The 24,392-nt window shown below is 40.8% G+C and overlaps 1 long non-coding RNA gene and 1 other non-coding gene across 3 annotated transcripts; both read right to left on the bottom strand.

Moving 5' to 3' along the window:
- Positions 1-8,691: 8,691 nt before the first annotated feature.
- On the bottom strand, positions 8,692-18,727 carry LOC147005769 (uncharacterized). 2 transcript variants are annotated; one of them, XR_015044800.1, is made up of 5 exons: positions 18,614-18,727; positions 11,328-11,505; positions 10,986-11,219; positions 10,822-10,892; positions 8,692-10,336 (listed from the first exon to the last, which is right to left on the bottom strand). It is a non-coding gene; the product is annotated as an uncharacterized LOC147005769 (long non-coding RNA). The 2 variants fall into 2 exon arrangements; XR_015044801.1 differs by having other exon boundaries at positions 11,332-11,505.
- A 3,385-nt stretch (positions 18,728-22,112) lies between these two features.
- Positions 22,113-22,245, bottom strand: LOC147005768 (small nucleolar RNA SNORA17). The gene has a single exon (XR_015046590.1). It is a non-coding gene; the product is annotated as a small nucleolar RNA SNORA17 (small nucleolar RNA).
- Between the last annotated feature and the right edge of the window lie 2,147 nt (positions 22,246-24,392).

The raw sequence follows: 24,392 nt of genomic DNA, 5'->3' as shown, positions 1-24,392 counted from the left end.
GCCCATTGGTCATGCAAACTTTATATGCCCCAGTACAGGGGAACACAAGGACCAAAAAGTGGGAGTGGGTTGTTAGGGGAGTGAGGGGAGGATAAGGGGGACTTTTGGGATAGCATTGGAAATGTAAATGAGGAAAATACCTAATGAAAATATTAAAAAAGGAAAAAAACCTAAAATTGTGAGAAGGAAACAAGAGTACAATGATGTAGCCTATGCCACCTACTCTGAACTACTTGAACAAGAAGACAACTCCCATTCACAGAATCTACCCCAAGTTTACCCATAAGGCTCACTTCATGAACAGCACATGTGGAAGACAGAAAGCAATGAGCCTCAGATGAAAGGTGGACCAGAGTATCTTCTGAGAATAAAAACCTGGAAATCTCCTCCAGCCACTCATCCATGGATGTGTCCAAAGCTGGCTCTAACTATTCAAAGAGCCAGTGTCCTCATCAGGTGATTCATGTCATCATGCCTGTGTGGAGGAAGCTCAGTGAAAGGGCACCAGCATACTCAGTGAAAAGATCATTAATCTCTTCCACAAACCTTATCTCAGGATAAACTCAGGTGTCAACCACCATGACATGAATATGACTGGTTCAAAAAACAACAACACCACCTCACAGGATAGATCGTCTTCATTCTCCTGCAATGAGGCCTAAGGTAACGTTTCCCCCTGTAGAAGTGATTCAAGCCTGTCTTCCCCACATATGCTTCAGTGACACCTTCATGATTGGTCACAGACTATACCAAGGGATCCCTTTAAAACATGGGCCTGGAAGACCCTGAAAATGGGCTTGTAAAAGACCTGTGTCAGTACCTAAGATCTAACACCTTTGATGAAGAGGCTTCAACTGAAGATGAACAAATCTTAAAGACTTGGTCAAGGAGCACTCAGGGAATGAACTAGCCATTTCCTCATGCAGACTGTAGTAGCAGTTAAAATTCTATCACAAGGGAAAAAGAACACCCTCACCAAACCAGAAATTTAAATCATGAAACTCCACTATGTTATTAATCATTTCTATATCATTCACAAATCACTTGTGTTTTTCTAGAATTCAAGGTGGGAGGAGAGTTGTGGAGTTTGGCTACCTACCAGAGGAAGAATTCCATAGGCTATTTAAGCAAATGGTATGTGCCCTCCAATATTGTCACCAAAATATATTGTCCACAAGGGTCTAAAGCTCAGAAATATTTTAGTGTAAGCCAAAGAAATATAAAAATTTACTGATTACAGATTATGCAAAAAAAATTTATCTGGGGTCAGAAGCTAGTAACTTTCGATGGGAGCCTCCTGTACTGTGCTGCAAAACTCTTTGAAGTCGTAGGGTGTAATGGCCACACTATTGATATGTAGACCTTAGGAGTTATACTTTATTATGAGGAAAGGAAGCCTTCCTTTCCAGGGAAAATAACTATAAAGACATGAAGCAAGAGATTTTTGTGGAAAGTACTCTGTAAAATTCAAGCTGTTTCCAGAAATTTGTGAAATGATTGTCAATTTGTGAACTGTATACCCTGAACAAACGCTAACAGTACATGACATTGTGAGCTTTGAATGCCTAAACTATGACAATTAAGGTTGTAGCAATTCTTTTAGATAGAATACAGACAGCCACAAAGACCACACTGGAATGGTTATCATGGTTCTCGTGGGATGTAAGCGGGGAGAGAGAAAGGGAATTTTACAGGAGAAAAGTTTGATGATGGAAACATATCTGAGGTTGAGGCAACAATCACCCTGGGAAGACAACTCTGGTATAGCCAAATAAAAACCCTAAGCCTGGGCATGGGGATCAATTCTTGAAACACATAGGACCAAGCATGAACCAACAAAAGGCTATCAGGAGGGGATCTAATGTGCCTACCCTTCCTACCTTCAGTTTGCCCAATCATACTGAAAATCTGGAGAAGGCAAAAGGAGTATAATGAGGCAGAGTATGCCACCCACCACTGACTGCTTGAAAAAGAGGAGAAACTCCCATTGGCAAAAATTTCCCCGGCTTATCCTCTAGGCTCACTCACTTCATGAGCAACGCAGTGGAGGAGACAGAGAGCAGTGACACTTCCTATGAGAGCTCTACCAGAGAGACTTCAGAGCATTCAGCACTGGGACTTTACCCAGCATTCATCTATGGATATGTCCAAGGCTAGTTCTGAGATTCAAAAACAAGGTGTCCTCACTGAGTGTTTTATCTCTCCATTCCTTTGTGAGGAAGCTTAGTATAAGTGCACTAACATATCCAATTAAAAGTCAACTAATTTCTGCACAAAGTGCCCCCCAGGAGGCCCTTACCAAACAACTCCACAATGTGACTACAACTGTTTCAAAGAACAACACAGCATCACAGGATAGATGACCTCCATTTTCCAGCAAGGAGGCCCAGTGTGAGGGTCCCACAGAAAAGAAAGTGATCCAAGCCTGTCCTCCCCATGTATGCCCCAGTCACACCTTTGTGGGCGGTGTCAGACCCCATTTAGGGCCCCCTTTAAAAGGAGGGTATTGAAGACCCTAAAGAATGGGGTTCTAAAAGGCCTCTGTCAGGTCTTAAGAGCCAATGTTTTTGATGAGGAGGCTTGACCTGTCCATTATAAAAGATTAAGACTTGACCAAGGAGCATCCACGGAATTAAAGCTAACATATCATCCCGTGCAGGCTTATTGTAGCAGGTAAAATTCTTCCAAAAGGGAGAGATAATACCCTGATTAATGCTGCAACACACTCATATTATTAATGTTTTGCACATTACCAAAAAACATTTATATGGTTTTGGAACACAATTTGGGAGGAGAGTTGTTGGACACAATTTTGGAGTTTGGCTACCTATGTGACAAAGGATCCCATAGGCTATTTAAGCAAATGTATGTGCCCTCCAGTATTAAAACTAGAAATGTTTGCCTACTTGACAGTAAAGCCTAGAAATATTGTAGCAAAATGCAAAGGAAATATAAAACTTATCAATTACATATTGTGCCAGAAGACTATCATGGGTTAGAAGCCTTCCACTTTTAATGGGACTCTCTCTGACTGAGCCTCAGAACTCTTCGAAGGTAAACGATATGATAGCCATGAAATTCATGTCTGGAGTCAGGGTGTGTGCTCTACTTTACATCTACAGAATGCTTAGCTTTACAGAAAATTAAGTGTGAAAAACTAAAGCAGAAGAACTTGGCAGCAAGATACATATAATATTCAAGTTCTCAACAAACTTTATGACATGATCACTGCCACTCCATGGCATTTTAAGCTTTCAAATGCTGAAGCATAACAAAGGAAGTTCTCCCAGTTTCTGTAGGGAGACCTTCTATAGCCACCCTAAACCCATTGTAATGTCATCATGGGTGTCATGAGATATAAGCAACAAGATAGAAAGGAATGTTTACAGGAGAAAAATTTTGACAATATGATGGCAACATACTTGATGCTCAGGCAACAATAACCCCGGGAAGAAAACTCAATAAAAAAAAAGCCCTGAAGCCCAGCTAGGGTGTTCAAACCTTGAAACATACAGGGCCAACCATGAAACACCAAACAGCAAAAGGCAGGGATCTAGTGTACCTACCCTTCCCAACTTCATTTGGCCAAATCAACCTGAAAATCCTTAGAATGTGAACAAGAGTAGAATGAGGGACAGTATGTCAACCACCCTTACTGCTTAAAAAAGAAGAGACCTCCCATTCATAGAATCTGCCCCTCAGCTTGTCCAGATGGCTCCCATTATGAGAAACACCTAGCAGGATAGAGAACATTGACCCTCAGACATAAGCTGTACCAGAGTGTCTTCAGAGGATTCATCACTGGAAATCTCCCCCAGCCATCATCCAGGGATGTGTCCAAAGCTCACTCTATCAATTCACAGAGCCAAGTGTCCTTACAGGGTGTTTCATGTCATCACGCCTCTGTGGAGGAAGCTCAGTCTAAGGGCACCAACATACCCAGTGAAAAGAACAGCTCTTCTCTTCACCCTATAAGCATCTCAGGGAGTAACTCAATGTCATGAAGACCACTGCTTCAAGAACAACATGACCTCACAGGATAGATCACTTCCTTTCTCCACAAAGTAGACATATTGTTAGGGTTCCCTTGTACAAGAAAAACAGTCAAGCCTATCCTCCCCAAATATGCCCCAGTGACACCTTTGTGGTTTCTGTCCCACTGTGCCCAGGATCCACTTTAAAAGAAGGTTCTGAAAGACCCTAGAGGGTGGGGTTAAAAAGGCCTGTGTCAGGTCCTAAGGCCAAGCCCATTTGATGAAGAGGCTTTATCTGAAAATTATAAAACATTAAAGATCCTTGGCTAAAGAGCATTTAGGCAAATATAATTGACTAGCTATCTCCTTAACCAGACAATGGTAGCAGTTGAAATTGTATCAGAAGGGATAAAGAAAACCATCATCAAATCAAGAATTGAAAGTGCAAAACTCTATACCTCCCTCATATTATTAACCATTTGCACATTATATTAAAAAACTGTTATATGATTCTGCAATATAAGGTGTGGGGAGAATTGGTGGGCAGAATTGTGGAGATTGGCTACCTACCTGAGGAAGAATCACATTGGCTATTAAAGCAAAGGGTATGTCCCCCCCAGTAGTGTCAGCAGAAGTGTATTGTCCTCAGGGATGAAAGCCAGGAAATATTATAGTGGAAGGCAAAGGAAATGTGATTGCAAAATAGGCAAAAATATTATCATGGTTCAAAAGCTAGCAACTTTCAAGGGGTCTCTCCACTGTGAGCTTTGAATGGTTAAGTCATGAGCATCTAGTTTGTCATAGTTCCTTTAAAGGTAACACAGACAGCGACCCCATATCACTCGTAATCATGATCAAGGTTATCATGAGATATAAGCAATGAAAGATGAAAGTAATTTTACTAGAGGAGAAATTTGACCATGTGATGACAACATATTTTGATGCTGAGGCAACAATAACCCTAGGAACACAACTCAATAATAAAACCTGAGCCCAGACAGTGGGATCAACTCTTGAAACTTATTGGGCCAACCATGAAACAACCAATGGCTATAAGGATGGGATCTAGTTCACCTACTCTTCCCACCTTCATAGGGCAAGTCAAACTGAAATTCCTTAGAATGGAAAAAAAGAGCTGAATGTGGTACAATTTGCCACCAACCCTGAAAGGCTTGAACAAGAAGACAACTCCCATTCCCAGAATCTATTCCCAGCTGGTCTACAAGATTATCTTTATGAGCAGCATCTTGGGGGTGCTGAGATGGAGACAGAGAGCAGTGAGCCTCAGATGAAAGCTGTGCCGAGTGTCTCCTGAGAATTCATCACTGAAAATCTATTCTAGCCAGTCATCCATAGGTGTGTCCTAAATTGGCTATAACGATATAAAAAGTGTTTTGACTCATCTTTGCCTCTGCTGAGGAAACCCAGTGTAAGGGCACCAATTTATCCAGTGGAAAGATCAACTCATCGCTTCCAAAAACCTCACTTCAGAGGGTCCTCCTGCACAGCTTCCTCTGATTTAAAGGACTACATGATCTCTTAGGATAGATCACCTCCAATCTCCAGGAAGTATATCATGGGTTACATTCCCGCTGTACCAGAAACAGAGTGGAGTAGGTCTGCTTCACATATGCCATAGAGACACCTTCACAATTGGTTTAAGTCTTTACCCAGGGCACCCTTTAAAAGGTGGGTATTGAAATCCCTGAAGAATGGATTTATAATAGGCCTGTGTCAGGACCTAAGGTCCAACACCTTTGACGAAGGCTTAATATGAACATTATAAATTCTTAAAGACCCTTGGTCAAGGAGCATTCTGGAAAGTAATTACACAATAAAAAGAGAGAGAGAGAGAGATCAAAGGCATACAAATCAGAAAGAAAGAAGTCAAAACATCACTATTTGCAGATGATATGATAGTATATATAAGTGACTCCAAAAATTCCACCAGAGTAATCCTAAACCTGATAAACAACTTCAGTGAAGTAAGCAGGATATAAAATTAACTCAAACAAGTCAGTGGCCTTTCTCTACACAAAAGATGAAGAGGCTGAGAAAGAAATTAGGGAAGCAACACCCTTCAAAATATTCACAAATAATATAAAAAAACTTGGTGTGATTCTAACTAAGGAAGTGAAAGATCTGTATGATAAGAACTTCAAGTCTCTGAAGAAAGAAATCAAAGATCTCAGAAGATGGAAAGATCACCCATGCTCATAGATTGGCAGGATTAATATAGTCAAAATGGCTATCTTGCCAAAAGCAATCAAAAGATTCAATGCAATCCCCATCAAAACTCCAACTAAATTCTTCACAGAGTTAGAAAGGGCAATTTGCAAATTCATCTGGAATAACAAAAATACTAGGATAGCAAAAACTATTCTCAACACTAAAAGAACCTCTGGTGGAATCACCATCCCCAACCTCAAGCTGTACTACAGAGCTATTGTGATAAAATCAGCATGGACCTGGAACAGTGACAGACAGGTAGATCAGTGAAATATAATTGAAGACCCAGAAATGAACTCACACACCTATGGACTCTTAGTCTTTGACAAAGGAGCAAAAACCATTGAGTGGAAAGAAGATAGCATCATCTTCAACAAAAGTTGCTGCCTCAACTGGTGATTAGCACATAGAAAAATGTGAATTGATACATTCTTATGCCCTTTTACAAGTCTAAGTGGATCAGAGAACTCCACATAAAACCAGAGACACTGAAACTTATAGAGGAGAAAGTGGGGAAAAACCTCAATGACGTGCACAGGGGGAAAAAAATTCCTGAACAGAACACCAATGGCCTGTGCTGTAAGATCAAGAATCAACAAATGGGACCTCATAAAATTGCAAAGTTTCTGTAAGGCAAAGGACTCTGTTTATAAGACCGAAAGGCAACCAAGGGATTGGGAAAAGATCTTTACTAATCCTAAATCTGGTAGGGGACTAAAATCCAATATATATGAAGAACTCAGGAAGATAGACTCCAGAAAACTAAACAACCCTATTAAAAATGGGGTACAGAGCTAAACAAAGAATTTTCAAGTAAGGAATACCGAATGGCCAAGAAGCACCTAAAAAAATGATCAACAACTTTAATCATCAGGGAAATGCAAATCAAAACAACCCTGAGATTCTACCTCACAACAGTCAGAATGGCTAAGATCAAAAACTCAGATGACAGCAGATGCTGGCAAAGACGTGATGAAAGAGGAACACTCCTCCATTGCTGTTTGGAATGCATGCTTGTACAACTACTCTGGAAATCAGTTTGGCGGTTCCTCAGAAAATATGACATAGTACTACTGGAAGATCCAGCACTACCACTCTTGGGCATATGCCCAGAAGATGTTCCAACATGTAATAAGGACACATGCTCCACTATGATCATAGCAGCCTTATTTATAATAGCCAGGACCTGGAAAGAACCCAGCTGTCCTTCAAGAGAGGAATGGATACAGAAAATGTGGTACATTTACACAACAAAGTACTACCCATCTATTAAGAACAATTATTTATGAAATTCTTTGACAAATGGTTGGATCTGGAGGATATCATCCTGAGTGAGGTAACCCAATCACAAGAGAACTCACATGATATGCACACACTGATAAGCGGATATTAGTCCAGAAGATCAGAATCCTTCTTAGAAGGGGGTCAAAGTACCCATGTAAGGAGTTACAAAGACAAAGTTTGGAGCAGAGACTGAAGGAATGATCACCCAGAGACTGCCCCACTAGGGGATCCATCCCATAAACAAACACCAAACCCAGAAACTATGGCAGATGCCAACAAGAGCCTACTGAGAGGAGCCTGATATAGCTGTCTCCTGAGGGCCTATGCCAGTGCCTGGTAAATACAGAAGTGGATGTTCACAGTCATCCATTGGACAGAGCACAGGGTCCCCAATGAAGGAGCTAGAGAAAGTACCCAAGGAGCTGAAGGGGTCTGAAGCCCCATAGGAGGAACAACAATATGAACTAACCAGTACCCCAAGAGCTCCTTGGAACTAAACCATCGATGAAGAAAACACATGATGGAACTTGTGGTTCTAGCACTATATATAGCCCAGCCTAGTCGGACATCAATGGAAGGTCCTGTGAAGGTTCTATGCCTAACTATAGGGGAATACCAGGACTGGGAATGGGAGTGGATAACTTGGGGAGCAGTGGTAGAGGGGAGTGGATAGGGGATTTTCAGAGGCAAAACGAGGAAAGGGGATAATATTTGAAATGTAAATAAAGAAAATATATAATTTAAAAAAGGACAACACATCTCTTTCACAAACATCACCTCAGTAGGACTTCATGGGACAACTCCACAATGTGACTACCACTGGTTCCAAGGACAACATGATGTCACAGGATAGATTTTCTCCATTTTCTAGCAGGAGTCCCAGTCTGAAGGTCCCACTATATGAGTAGGGTCAAGCCTGTCTTTCCCAAATACGCCCAAGGGACACATTCCTGACAGGTTTCAGACTGCATCCCAGGTCACATCTACAAGGCAGCTCTGGAATACCCTGAAGAACTGGGTTATAAAAGACCACTGATTTTATGTTGCTGTTTGCCAATCCAAAAGACAGCATGTGTAGCTAACAACAAAATCCTTGATAGGAGTTAAAAAGGCAGTGCGGGATTCCATGGTGAGAGGCACGAGCACAGGCTACTGTGCACTTTTCCATCTAGGATCTTTAAGAAAGAGATATCCCTCACTTTAAAGGAAAAATAGTTATCAATGGTCTGTGCAAGGAGGTTAACTTGCAGAACTCAGTGCTTTCTTTACACCATGTCTGTCCTGGGGAATGGATTAGGGTCTCCAGGCTTAGCAGCAAATATTTTAGCACATTGAACTGTTTCCTGGATTACATGACATGCTTTGAAATAAAGATGTTATAAAAATACACATTTTAGTGGATGGTGATAATATATAATTTCACCACAAGTCCAATCCAACAGTAGCCTTCCTGAGTACATTTACTGCATATAGAGAGGAGAGGATTGTGTCTGGAGGCTGTGCCAGGATGCTGAGGGAGGGTGGGTGAAGGGATCAGTGGAGCACTCAGGAGGAATCAGCCTGAGAGCCCATGCCATCACAGGGCTAGCAGAGCCAGCCATAAGTCCTGCAAGTTTGTACTGAAAACCCCTTTCTTGTATCTGTTTCAAGTATACTTGGAGGCATTGCACTTCCTGGAAGATGGAATCAGAGAGTAGATAGCAGCCTGTTGAGGATGAAGACAGGCTCAGGAGAGAATCATGTAGGAATTCCCAGGGCTTGGCCCCTGTGGGAAGCCATATCTACATCACAGGTTGTAAGTAAAGGCAAACTATTCCTCTATCTGCACAGGAGCAGTGTGTGTGTTGGGGCGTGATAGCCCTCTCAGGTCTTCTGGGGCATGAGGACTGAGCAAGGATTCTAGGAGACATTTCTGATCCCATGACGCCCCTCTCTTTGCTCTAGGTTGTTTCATGATGGCTGGTAGTGTTACAAATGTTCCAGCCAAGTGAGGAGCTCCATGTAACTCAGAAATCCTGGAATGAGGTACCACTGCATGCAGGTCATCATCAGGAAGACAGGTCTTAAAGGAACTTCCAGGCATGGCAAGATCGTCAGCTGCCTGTCTCCAAATGTACCCATGAGCCATTAGAAGATACAGTGGATAATGGAAGCAGAGCAATACCCCAGAGTTCCTGAACTCCTTGTGATTGTGTCCGAGATGATGACAGCTGACCAGCTGGAGTCAGAAACAGAGCAATGAGAGTGCAGGGAGTGTCCATATTGTGCCCATAAGGGAAGGGAGAGTGGACAGGAACAGGTGAGTCCATTGCTTTTGGTGCAGCTCTCAAAACCATCCTGACTTCCTGGACAGCTTGCTCCTAACCCACAAAGATTCAGACACCTTCACAACTCACCCCAGCACTGTAACTATTATTGTTGAGTTTGCTTGTTGCTTTGAAACCTGCATCATCTGGATGCACTCTTCTCAATATCTGAAGCACACACACACACACACACACTTTGAGATGTACTTATGTACAGTTGATGCTAGTGAATTTTCCTTGAAGTGGAGAGAACCTCCATTCTAAACAAAGTACTTGCATATTTCATGTGCCCTTAGGTGTCATTCCAAATTAGTTTTCTCTTGTCTCCATGCTCATTTGAAAACACTAACCACCTCTTCTACTGCGTCATCAGAGCCATTTGCCATGCCATGGTGAACATTTTGTCCTAGGACATCTGACCACATGAAAGATGAGGTGCACCACCTGCCCTCTGTGTGGAGTCAAGGAGAAGTCTCGAGTGCTTGACAGTTGAATTCAGATCTGGATCTGGATCTGGTTCCAAACATGATCATGAATAAGAACCTGTGGATGGAAAAACAACAGAGATCCTCTGGTCTGACAGTGAGGGCTTTCCATTGGGTGGTTTATGGTTACCTGCCACCTTCCACCACCTACAAAAACTCAGGGACTTAAGGGGCCAGAATTATACCCCTCTCTAGTCCCACTCTCCTGTATACCCTGCCTTTCTTATGTATCTCACACAAAGACCCATGCTGTTTTCTTTCTGATATCCTGCAAGGATGTTGCTGTTTATACAGTTTTCTCTCCCCATGCAGCAGGCTGAGAATGTCTGGTGCCTTTGCTGCCTATAAGACCCTGTGTTGAAGTTACCAAAGAACTCCTGGGACCACACTCAACAAGGCACAAAGCCTGAGGCCAGCTTCATCTACTTGGTCCAGGAAATATCCTTCAATCCTTAACACACTGGATGCCATAGGGACACACAGATGATGCTCCCTTGCTTAAGCCATGGGGAAGGCATGATTTAATACACTTGTTAGTCTTACCAAAACCTCTTGTTTTCAGGTCTCCTTGGTGGAAGAGGCTCCTGCTGATTGGCAGAGAAGTAGGGCCAGAGCTAGGAGAACACAGAAAATTCCATCAGCCAGATGGACTGGGAACACCAAGAGAAGAAAACCATGTTCTGATCCCAGGTCACCCATCAACTTACCCTGACCCTTTGTTGTTGGAGAAGACTATATGTGGAATTTAGAGAACATCCTCACTCTCGATGGTTCTTCCCTCTCCTGGTAGGCGTCTAGTGACCATGGCAACGGGCTTCTCAAGCCCCTACCTCCACCACTGAGGATATGGTGCAAGGAGAGTCAATTGGTGTCACTGCCCCCTCAGTCTCTTAGGCATGGGCACTACTTATCCAGTAAGATGTCTCAAGAAATACTGTCATCTGAAAGAGCCAGACGTACAAGACATAGATAACTGAGAGACATGGTGTGTGAGGTGAAAAGGACTCTTTATACTGGGTCCCCTCTAAAGCAATGACAACAACCATTACCTACAGAAGTGAAAGACGGAGACGAACTGTCAAAAAGTCCGAGATATTCAAAGCTGACCCATTTCTTATTTTAGGTATTGTATGTTCAAGTGAAGATTAGCCATTGGGAATGTCCACAGAGAACTGAGAGTTTAATTTCTTAGGCAGAGTGTTTACCAAGTATGTGATACCCAGGAACCTGGACAAAAAAATATAGGACATAAACAACTCTGAATACATAGAGTATTGACTTATTACAATAAACTTTTAGTGTGTTTACAAACCTGCTGAGTTATACTAAATTATACCTATGTAAATCTACTGACACTGGACTTAGTCAGCATGTCTATCTTGCAAATGAAAAGCTCTTTCCATGGTGAGAGCATTTGGTTTTTTGAGACAGGGTTTCTCTGTAGCCCTGGCTTTCCTGGAACTCAGAAATCCACCTGCCTCTGCCTCCCAAGTGCTGGGATTAAAGGCGTGCGCCACCGCCGCCCCACTATTCCAGTTTTAGTGAGTACAGGGATGCAGGATCTACTGCACTAGAAACATCAGTTGTCCTCAAAGGTCAAGTGTTTAGAACCTTGAATATCTACTCAAGTTTAACAAGATTTAGGGTTCTTAGATGGCTCAATATCCAGGGTGGATACCAAGTAGACACATTGGTAGAAGTACTATCAAGGAATCAGTGAGGTTTCAGTTTGCATTCAAAGAAACAGATAGGATGCTGTAGTCTTTGGAAAACTGACATTTTTATGCCAGCAAGTCAAGATCAATCAGGGACACCTTCATCACTATGAAAAAATAATCTTAAAACTTAAATACTCACTTAACAGGCATGAAACAATCGGTACCAATCACTGGTCATCTGGTCCCCCATAGTTAACACCTGGTTCAACTGCAGCATGACCCTATCCAGGAGTATTTCAAGAACAGGGCACACCTCTGATTCATCTCTCATATACGATCACATTCTATATTGCCGACAAATTAACAAAAAGAAATGAGAGACCTGATGCCATGATATGGCTGTGGATGGAATTGTTAGAACAAGCTAGAATGTTACACCAACAATTTCACCTTTCCCCTCAGAATTTACATAATCTCTTGCCCAAATTGCCCATATCACAATATACACATTTCACGAGATGTAGTGCAATGTTCACACCCCTTGAACCATTGGGGCCCCTTGGTTATAAGAAGTTAATCCTAGAAGTCTACACCCAATGCAATCTGACAATGTTATCACCCATTACCTAGTTTTTGGTAATCCTAGATATGTACATGTGGTGGTAAATATTTGTTCTGCCTTCTATACGAGGTGACCATGACAGGAGAAAAGGCCTGTCATGCTATTAAGGCCATGAAATCAACAATGCTAATAATGGGAGTGCTCTGGACACTCTTGCCCTGCAATAGACATGCTTACTCATTTCAATAGTTCAGCACTTGTTATCCTTGTGGAGCATCAGTCATTTCTGTGGGGGTACCCTATCATCTTCAATGACAAACAATCATAAAAAGAACAAATTACTCCTTAAAGGGAGCACTTGCTTGGCTCCACTACCCAGAATCCAAAAGAGATCCACACCTAGCATTCATGCCAATCCTATTTCACGAGATCTTTCTCTCCTTCAGTGAACAAAGGCTGAGCTCTGTTACCAAACTTTGGAAACTTTTGCCGAGGGACACTTCCCTCCCATTGGTTAGATATAGGGACCCAATAACCTCTCAATGACAGTTTCCCACTCCTCTTCTTACAAGAGGTGAAGCTATGCTTGTGTTTTCTCCCTGGACACAACCACACCAAGATGCGTGCCCTCAAGAGACATTTGCCTTGCCATGGACCAAAGGTCAATGAAGGAGCCAGAAGAGAATCAGAATCCAGAGATGTAATGCACATAATGTGAAGAGAGAATCTCGGGGGCAGAAGATACCATAGAAAACATGGACACAACTGTCAGAGAAAATGCAAAATGCAAAAAGCTCCTATCACAAACCATCCAGGAAATCCAGGACACAATGAGAAGACCAAACCTAAGGATAATAGGTATAGAAAAAATTGAAGATTCCCAACTTAAGGGCCAGGAAATATCTTCAATAAAATTATAGAAGAAAACTTCCCTAACCCAAAGAAATGCCCAGGAACATACAAGATGCCTACAGAATTCCAAATAGTTTGGACCAGAAAAGAAATTCCTCCCATCACATAATAATCAAAATACCAAATGCACGAAACAAAGAGAGAATATTAAAAGCAGTAAGGGAAAAGGTCAACTAACATATGAAGGCAGACCTATAAGAATTACACCAGACTTCTCACCAGAGACTATGATAGCTCAAAGATCCTGGGAAGATGTCATACAGAAATTAAGAGCACATAAATGCTAGATGCCTACTATACCCAGGAAAACACTCAATTACCATACATGGAGAAACCAAGATATTCCATTACAAAACCAAATTTACACAATATCTTATCTGAAATCCAACCCTACAAAGGAAAATAGATGGAAAATGCCACCTCAAGGAAGGAACTAGACAAAGCAAGTAAGTAATAATCTTTCAATAAACCTAAAAGAAGGTAGGCACACAAACAGAAAAATAACATCAAAAATAACAGGAAGCAACAATCACTTTTGCTCTATATCTCTTAACATCAATGAAGTCAACTCCCCAATAAAAAGCCATAGACTAACAGACTACATAAGTCTGTGGCTCAGGAAGAGAGCACAGCTGTTAGATAGTATAACAGGATGGCTGCTCTAGGCAGAGAGCTTAACCAGTAAAAACTACTTTACTTGCTTCTTATAGGCAGATACTAGTGAAAAATTGAATTAATTGCTTTAAAATGGTATAATATACTCTAATACTTACAGGACACTCATATTCTTTCTAATGTGGGATCCATGGGAATTTTGGTTAAAATCCTGGTTTGACAAGCTCCCTGCCTATAAGCAGGGGCAGATGGAAGTGTGAATCAATTGTTTTAAAGGTGATAAAATAAGGTCTGCAGGATAATTAACTCATATTCTTTGAACATGGGCTCCACTGGAATTTTGGGTTGATTATCCTGACAAGAAAGATTAGGAAAAAGGCCTGAGAATAGGTTTTTACACTAAGCAAAATGTTTTTAGGATAGCAGGGAAATTGTGTGAAGACAATTGTTTGAGAAGATTTGAAGTCCTGCAGGATAACTCATTCTTTGAATGTGGACTCCATGGGAATTTTAGGTTAATTTCCTGGCATGGCAAAATAGGAAAAGCCTAAGAATAGGCACATACAATATTTCAGTTTACTTCATTTGTTTTAGATTGTTTTAATTTCCAATGGATGTGATTTTGAATTTTGTGGTTATACTAGTCTTCTGGGAGAGAGGTCAAAATGAAGAGTTTTCTGGTCACTGGCCCAAGGATCTGCTGACTGGGGAGGAAGGGTTTGCCTTAGTGTTTTAGATACGGTGAATAGTGTGTGTACACCTTCCAGAATTATACGGATCAGATGTGATGACGGGAGATCCCTGAAGGACGAGATTCCAGAGAGTCAAACAAAAAGAGATCTTGATAATACTAAAACTTTGTTTTGAGATTTGTATACTACACAATATACAGCCTTAGTGACTCTCATCAGCAGGGATGCTGAACTGACCTGCTTTCAACTTCTGATCGCTTGGACTTTTAGCCAGATCCAGTCAGGATACAGACACCAGACCCTAAAACAATCATTGGTGTGGCCTTTTTAAGGCCAACCAATTCCCCCATTTTCCCTACACTTCCCCACTTCAAATACATCCCATCACCCATATTCAACTTGAAGAAGTTATGAAGAGTCTTTGCCCCAGTTTTCTGGACTTGGGGGTCTAGAGGTGGTTATTCTAGTTGTCTTCCTGGGGAATGTGGAAATGGTCATAATTAAAACAGGGAAAAATAGCTACAATTGATTGTGTAATAATAATTGCATTTGGTAGAAATCTTTAAAATCGTTACTAAATTGAAGTCATAATTTCTTATTTTGGTATAGAATTTATGTTATTACAGAATCAAGGTTAGCATTGGTATAAATTTCTTCTATTGATACAAAAAATTTAAAAGTACAAGGCTTGGACCCAGCCCTTCTGTAATGTCATTACAAACTGATCTGAGATGTTTAAGCCTGCGAGTTAAGGGCCAAATAGCAAATTCAGGGTTCTGAGTTTATTGTTAGGGTGTTTTCACACAACTTAATTAGAACTAGCTGAGCGTAGTTAACGGACAACAGTCCAGATTTATATAGATAGTTGGTTTTCAAACACATCAGAAATCCACAGAATGTGACATTTAATGTTATTTATTTTTTTGTTGTTGAGACATATCTGCTCCTAGATGTCCCCCTTTGGGGCTCAAAGAAGAAATTGAGCATCTCTACCTCCAGGTGACGTAGTACATTGTGGCTAGGACCACTTGGCAGAAATTGCCTATCATTCCTGCAGATCTATACCATTCTTGAAAGGACACAGTTTACAGGTTAGGACAGCTTAGTTCTGCTGAGACACAATAAGGTAGTCCTTAATAATTCCTGTTTTTCAAAGGATGGTCAGATGACCCTGGGTAGAAGGCTGAAGACTGATGCTCCAACTTCCTCACTGACTGCAGCTGCATAGGTAGGCAGCTGACTCTACAACCTGTCTCAGTTCTGGAAGCTGAGTTAGGCTTTCCATATTTTCAGATGATGTTGCTCAGATTCTGATGGTGTTGAAAGACTACTTTTTGCTGGGCGTGGTGGCGCTCACCTTTAATCCCAGCACTCGGGAGGCAGAGGCAGCGGATTTCTGAGTTCGAGGCCATCCTGGTCTACAGAGTGAGTTCCAGGACAGCCAGGGCTACACAGAGAAACCCTGTCTGGAAAAACAAAAAAAAAAAAACAAACAAAAAAAGAAAGAAAGAAAGACTACTTACAGTCTCATAGCCAACCCAGGCTATTTAACACTGAGAAAACGTATTTGAGAATATAGTTCTCAGATAGTACACAAGCAAAATCAGGACATAACATATAGATTTATAAGTCTTTTATGTTAGGATAAATAACAGAGTGTTCTATTTAATTGTCCAAGATGATGGACTGGATGTTAGGTGTATCTTAAAAAATGGTCAACCCTATAGGAGGAACAGCATTTGAAATATAAATGAAGAAAATATCTCATAAAAAAGAAAAAATGGTAAAAAAAAAAAAACAGTCCTCACAAGATAGAAAAAAAAAAAACAAACAAACAGAAATTGTATTTGAAATAAAAACACCATAGATTTGAGACTGAAGGAAAAAAATAGGCAAGCAAAGCAGGGGAAGCAAGCCAGAAAGCAACATTCCTCCATGGCTCTGCATCCACTCCTGCCTCCACGTTACTAACCTGTGTGAGTCCCTATCCTGATTTCCTTGTGTAATGAACAGTAATGTGTAAGTGTAAGCTGAATAAACCCTTTCCTAAACCCAACCCCCCCAAAATAAAGAAAACAAAGAAAAGTGAACAGGATATAAAAACAGTTAAAATGAAGATATTGGAGGGGGGGTACGGGGGGCGGGCAGGCATGTGCATGCACAGATACCAAATAGCAAACTCTTCAGCAGCCACTCACCCTGTGATTTTCTACCCTGTCCTTTGTGGCAGACTCTCTCACTGCCACCTGGGAATCACCAACTTAGCTAGACTGGCAAGCCAGTGAGCTCCAGGGAAGATGGCCTCTCTCTCCCCAGGGCCAGGATAATCAGCAAAACTACTTACCTAGTCTACATAGGTACAGGGTATCAAGAATAAGGTCTTCATTCTCACAACCAAGAGCATTTTACCAACTGAGGTGCTCCTTGGGTCAAAGGTAATTTTTATGGCAACTGCTATTATGATTGTATGTTTCAGTAGATTGAATTCCTTGCTCCTAAAATTATGTGTTAAGTTCTAACTACAGAACCTGTTAAGGCAACAATGTTAGAACTAAGGGTGTATTAGTTATTTTGCATAGTTGTGACAAATTTCTGATAAAAGTAACGTAAGAGATGACTTAATTATTTTGACAGACTGTACCAGTGTTTATATTTGCTTGGCCCTGTGAGCTTGAGCACAAGGTCATAATGGCAGCAGAGTGTAGGACACAGCACTGTTCACACACATTGCAGGGGTCAAAGAAGCAGAGAGAATCTATAAGATATTTTCATGGGTCAAAACCAGTAAGACCCACCTTCCATTGTCCAGAAACTTCCAAATTCTCCCCAAAAAGCAAAGCTTGAGAGAAGACCAACCAAGAATTTAAAACACAAGTCTATGGGGTCACAGTTTAGATTCAACCATACTAAGAATCTTTCAAGATGTAACCAAGTTGAATTCATGAGATTAGAGTGGGCTCTAATCCCGTGGATTTCATTTACAAAGTAAAGCACATAGTTTAAGGGAAAGACAGGCAGACAGTGTAGTGATGGTGAGCCAAAAGCCAAGAGACACCTAGTATTGCAAACCAACATCTGAAGCTAACATACTTAGACCTTCCAGAGCGCCCAGCCTGGACAAAACCTTGCTTTTACACGCCTAGACACCAGTGTGTGAGGCAATAAATTTACCTTAGCTGGACAGTGGTGGCACACGCCTTTAATCCCAGCACTTGGGAGGCAGAGGCAGGCAGATTTCAGAGTTCCAGGCCAGCCTGGTCTACAAAGTGAGTTCCAGGACAGCCAGGGCTACACAGAGAAACCCTGTCTCAAAAATAAATAAATAAATAAATAAATAAATAAATAAATAAATAAATAAATAAATAAAAGGGAGGCAGAGGCAGGCAGATTTCAGAGTTCGAGGCCAGACTGGTCTACAAAGTGACTTCCAGGACAGCCAGGGCTACACAGAGAAACCCTGTCTCGAAAATAAATAAATAAATAAATAAATAAATAAATAATTTACCTTAACTCAAGTTTGTTATAGTATTCCTGGAAATCTTACTTCCCTCCCTCCTCTGAAACCATTCCACTATCAATTGCTGTCATATCCTTCCATTATAAAAAAGGTGTCTTTAAAATCATGGAGTAACCTGCTTCAGATATGTACAAAAATGTAATGGGCAGGCTATGCTCTTAACTACTTTACAAATCAAGTAAGGATATTAAACGGTGCTGTACTCTGTACTACACCTGGTTTAAGAAACCAATGCTTGTAGCCAAGAAGCTCATATAAAGGTGAAAAAAACAGTAATGTTCTGCAGTAAATATTTGTATTAGGTAGATATCAGATACTTTAGTTAAATGTCTAAACTTTTAGACGGCTAAAATTTTAGACATTTACTACATTTACCTACTTTTCATTTGAAACGACAACCCCCTTGAGCTTACAGCCCCGGGGTCCAAAGGAGTCCTCCAAAAACAGGCAGCAGCACTGCCCACCAACGGCTTCAACTAGAGGCTTTTGTGCAGGAGCAACGGCAAAGTTTGTTAACTGCCTTACCCAGAAGCCTTTGCGCTCGAATATAATGCACACCAACTGCCTCACCCAGAAGCCTTTGCTGTTCAAATATAATGCAGCACAGCTGCCTCACCCAGAGTCCTTTGTGCCCCCGGCAGCAACGGGGATTAAAGACATGGAAGGCCCCTTTCTCCTACCTACATGCAATACAGGAAAGACTAAAGTCATCATTTCGGGTAGAAAGACAGTCCAACTTGCGTTTGCAATGAGCACACAACACAGTGAGCTTCAGTTTTTTCAGTGGAGGAGGTCTGTGTCGCCATCAAGATGACCTTTGTATTCCAAGGTTATAAAGAATTCCAGATGTGTCAAATGCACAGTTGTTTAGGTCCTAGGAAGAAGGGAATTTGTTTATACATGAGAGAAAATTAAATATTGGCAATATAGTAGAGAAAACGAGGTTTAAAGATCCTAGAGTATGGCCGAGTAAGTTCTGAAATACGGATAAATAGCTAAAAACATAAATGATGCCCATTCAGCCCTTTTTCAGGGGAGGGAGAAAGGAATGGAGGGAGGGAGGGAGGGAGGGAGGGAGGGAGGGAGGGAGGGAGGGAGGGAGGGAGGTACCTAGTTCATGGAAAGCAGATTTCCCAAATTGCCCAATTAATGTCTTTATTCTCAGAATGTGTTGGACCATCAAAAACGAATTTTATCTATTATCACCATAAACTGACTGATTTGGAATCCTCTGCTATTGTTGGCATACAAACCCTTGGAGATAAAGACTGCTATCATAGCATATTTCCAAGAGCATAGCATATTTCAGCCAGAATTCTGGGCTGACATTCAGGGCTGACAAGAGAGCAATCCCGGCTTGAACAAGGGACTTGTCTTGTTCTGTCTTGTTCTTCTTTGTAACACTTAAATGTAACCCACCTCCAATGACGTTTCCACATGTACAGTTCTTAGAACAAGGCCTCACACCTGCGTGGTTGGCCCTAGGAAAGCTTATTTCTTTTCAAAAAGGAATTTCCTTTTTTAGTTAACATTTTATATATAAAAAACCAAATAGATGTATACATACAAATGGGTGAGTCCATTTAGTGTTTCCATATGAAAATGTTTTATGGGCTGACTGACCACCTGGTATTAGATATCCCATTACAGGGTTCATCCATAGAGAACACTCAGTTTTCCTCTTTAGTAGTCATTAATTGCCTCCAACATTTCTTGTACTGCTCTTGTGAGAGTTCTCCTGACCATGCTGCCACAGCAACCTGGGTTGTCATCATTCAGATCTTGTCTAGAAAACCATATTGTCAAGAGTTATGATTAGAGTTTCCTAGCATATACAATCTTGTACCATGTAGCAAGAATAGTTAAAGAAAAAGAGGTCATGGATTTGAGTTGAGAGACACAAAAATAGAAAGTACATAAATATGGAACTCATGCATCAATTTTTTAAAAAATTGATAAAAATGAAAGAGTTTCCCTCATCTAAGGAGGATTTGTTAGAATATTTTCCAAATGGATTTTTGGATTTCCAATAAAATTATTTTTATGGAAACAGTAAGAAAAGATCTGCTTTTTTCTATTTTATCACATAATGCACACAATGTTATTTTTCTCTTTACTTATGCTCTCAACAGATTTGTTATGATATTATTTGTTGTTCTTGTGTCTGTCCCATCACATATCCTTGTAGAGAAAACACTGTTTGAAAATAGGCTATGAATTTTATGCATGGTAGAAACAATGATGAATCCAGAAATTTAATAATATAAAGCCAATACCTTAGATATTCTTAATATTTTGCATACTTAATGCTTGCCTGAAAAGATTTTATGGATGTGTGGTCCCACAAAGAAAATATCTAATAATGTTATTTAAAATAGTACTTAATTAGAAATATATTATAGGCTATTGAGATGCCACTGGCTGTTCTTCCAGAGGTCCTGAGTTCAATTCTCAGCAAATACATGGTGGTTCATCACCACGGATGAAAGGGATCTGATGCCCTCTTCTGGCAGCAGGTATACATGCAGACAGAGCACTCATGTAAATGAATAAATATTTTTTTAAAGTTTAGAAAATATATTATAAATTTAATAGTGATGATTTTAAGTAAAAAGGGATTTTCTTGGATATGAAAAGATAAATAAGAAAGAAGTAGAGGGAATAGATATGATCAAAGTCCACATTCATACGCTGAAATATCATAGTGAATTCCTTTAAATACATAAATAAATATTCACTAATAAAAATGTAAATTGAAGATGCACTGTAAAAAAAAACCTAGAGTGAAAACAGGGAATCTATTGTCATGTAAACCACTTACTTTATAAATGTGATTAAGAAATGTCAGTCATGGGAAAAGGTATCCTTTTAAAAGCAATGAGGTTTTTTTTTTTTTTCAAAAGTAACTACCTGTCCTTACTGGTTAAGCAAGAAAAGATGGATAACCATTGTCTCTGTATTGTAGGCTTAGATTTTTCAAAGCCTACTTTATATGGGTTCTGAAACACTTTGACCTCCCTTCTAGTTCATTCTTCATCAGAGCTAGTGTATAGGAAAGGTTAATAGGGCAAAGTACGGTGTAGACCTCTTTAGAAATAGTTCTTTGATGTGATTCCAATTGTTGTTGTCAGGATATCAGCAGTTCAGTTTACACAAATCAGTAGTGGCAGCTTGATGCACTGTCAAGCACCATTTGTGAATCAGCAATGGCAGTTTGATTCAGAAGAAACCTCAAGGCTCTGCAAATCTGCCCAAGTCCGAGGAAGTGGCAAGAAGTAGCAAGAAGACACCAAAATATCACAATAAGTTCTTTGGTGCATTTCTCTCTACTCAGTCATGACGAGTGATGATCAGTAAAGATGGCAAAGCAAACCAGTGCCAGAGCATTGTCAGTGAAGACCAGGGTCAGCAAAATTCAACAAAGACCAGCAAAGAGAGTGGCAAGGTGAACCAATGCCAGAGGGTGGTCACTGTCTGTTGGTTATATTTATACACTTTCTAAATATCGCATGTCCCCTCAAGCTTCTGTCTTCTACCACAAAATTAACTTGGATTCTCACTGGGACCTCCCCCTACCTTCCCCACATAATGCTGTTACCTTGTGTCATGGAGACCCTGTAGCTTAGATCTGCAGGACCAGATCTACTCCTCTGGTTTCACCTCAGGCATAGTCTGCTCCCCCAGGTCAGAACAGCACCAGACTGGTGGTCATCCCAGGTCAGCTCCCTGTCTGGGTTCTGTGGGGCTATACTCTTAGTCATTTTGGACTCACTCCTGATCCAGGCCATCAAAGTGGGCCCACGTGAAGATTGTCTGTCTTGAGCTCACTCCCCACCCTGGAAGCCAGTCTGGGTCAGAAGGACATTTCTTTTTCAAGGAGTGTCAGGCTACCAAGAATTAGATACAGAATGTTTACAGGTCAGAGTGCTGAGTATAGACTAGCCTCGCTCTTCTCTGCCTTCTATGATACACATGGAACACAGAGCCAAAGCTACAATACCTCTAGGCATAGGGTGCTGAATATCTTTCCCTGTACTTATTTTTGATTTGTGTTCTTCAGTGAAGTGTTCAACTGCTTTTCCAATTAAGTTAGATTATTTGTTGTCTGATGTGTTTTAAGGGGTTGTTGTATATTTTTTTCTTTCTTTTTTTGTTAATTTTTAATAATTTTATTACATATTTTCCTCAGTTTCATTTCCAATGCTATCCCAAGAGCCCCCCATAGCGCCCCCCACTTCCCTACCCACCCATTCCCATTCTTTTGGCCCTGGCATTCCCCTATATTGGGGCATATAAAGTTTGCAAGTCCAATGGGCCTCTATTTCCAGTGATGGCCAACTAGGCCATCTTTCGATACATATGCAGCTAGAGACAAGAGCTCCGGGGTTCTGGTTAGTACATCGTGTTGTTCCAACAATAGGGTTGCAGATCCCTTTAGCTCCTTGGGTACTTTCTCTAGCTTCTCCATTGGGAGCCCTGTGATACATCCAATAGCTGACTGTGAACATCCACTCCTGTGTTTGCTAGGCCCCGGCATCGTCTCACAAGAGACAGCTATATTTGGGTCCTTTCAGCAAAATCTTGCTAGTGTATGCAATGGTGTCAGCGTTTAGAAGCTGCTTATGGGATGGATCCCTGGATACGGCAGTCTCTAAATGGTCCATCCTTTCATCACAGCTACGAACATTGTCTCTGTAACTCCTTCCCTGGGTGTTACAGAGACAAAGTTCGTAGCTGTTGTATATTTTTTGTTGTTTTAACTTTTAAACTAGATTATTTTATTTATTTTATTTTACGTGTATAGTGTTTTTCTTGCATGTCTGCCTGTGTACTATGTGAATGCCTGGTGCCCAAGTGGATCAAAAGAGGATGTCAGATTCCCTGGAACTAGAGTTACAGATGATTGTGAGCCACCCTGAGGGTTATGGGAATTAAAACCGCAGTGTCTCCATGAACAAAAAGATGCTCTTAACCACTGAGCCATTTCTCCATCCTTGGGACTATGAATTTAAAAGTAAATGGGCTGGGGATAACACATGAGGAGTGGGAAGGTTGAGAAAAAGCAGTAAAGATTATAAATACAGTTCTCATATATGAACTTGTCAAATAAGTACCTATTAGAGAAAGGAATAAAGTTACTGCATGGTGCCAACGTGGGTGATGAATCCCAAGATGGCTGGACTTAAATTAGTTCCAAAAGCCATTTGTTGGGAAGCTTGTGGGAAGATCATAAGGAAACGAGACCATGGCAAACTCCCTGAAGTTCTGAAAGAGCCAGTCCTTTACAGATTGGTTCTATGTCTAAGAAACCTCTAGTGAAGGACTATGTTTACTGCAGCCACTGTGATCAAGGCTGGCTTGTTCAATAATTTTGGAAAGAAGTTTAATGCCCTGAAGATTGATGTACTGTGCCTTAGTGGATAATGGTGCCCTAGTGGAAAGGAAGATGTGAAGAGATGTAGTGAGTTCAATTCTGAATTGAAGGTCAAGCTCAGGAAGAGGAAGAACATGAATTTCTCTGATTGGATGACCATTGAGCACATGTGTCAAGCCTCCTGAGAAACCAAGTTAGATAAGAAGCATTCCTTTTGGCCTACCTAGCTGCAAGCAGTGTATAGCCCTTGCATCACAAACTTTATAAATAAAAATAGCATTATTACATACAAAAAAGAATAAAGTTCTTGCATTTTTAATATTTCTTCTTTATTACTTTACACGTTCCTTTATCAGCTATCCTAAGAAATCTTTATCTAGAGATTTTATAATTTTAGATCTTACTTTTAGAACTAAGATTCATTTGAGTTCTTTTATATCTGCTGTCCATCATGGATCCAAGTTTATTGTGTGGTTGTGGATTTTCACTTGGTCCTGCCACCTGTTGAAAAGTAATCTTTAGCCAAGCACTGGTGGTGCGTGCCTCTAATTTCAGCATTGGAAAGTCAGAGACAGGCAGATCAACGTGAATTGGAGGCCAGCTGGTCTACAGAACAAGTTCTATGACAGTAAAGAATACACACACACACACACACACGACTACCATCACTCTGGGGGAAAAGGAGCTTGCCAACAGAGAAAAAAACTCATAAGGTTGAGTGAACTCAGACACTATAAATCTTAGAATTCAGAAAGGCAAGAGGGTAACCATTCCCTGCCACCTC

This window comes from Mus caroli, unplaced genomic scaffold, assembly GCF_978045245.1.
Source record: "Mus caroli unplaced genomic scaffold, Mus_caroli_1 scaffold_2, whole genome shotgun sequence".
NCBI classification, from domain to species: domain Eukaryota; kingdom Metazoa; phylum Chordata; class Mammalia; order Rodentia; family Muridae; genus Mus; species Mus caroli.
The sequence above is the reverse complement of the archived record's forward strand: the minus strand, read 5'-3'. Positions and strand labels throughout refer to the sequence as shown.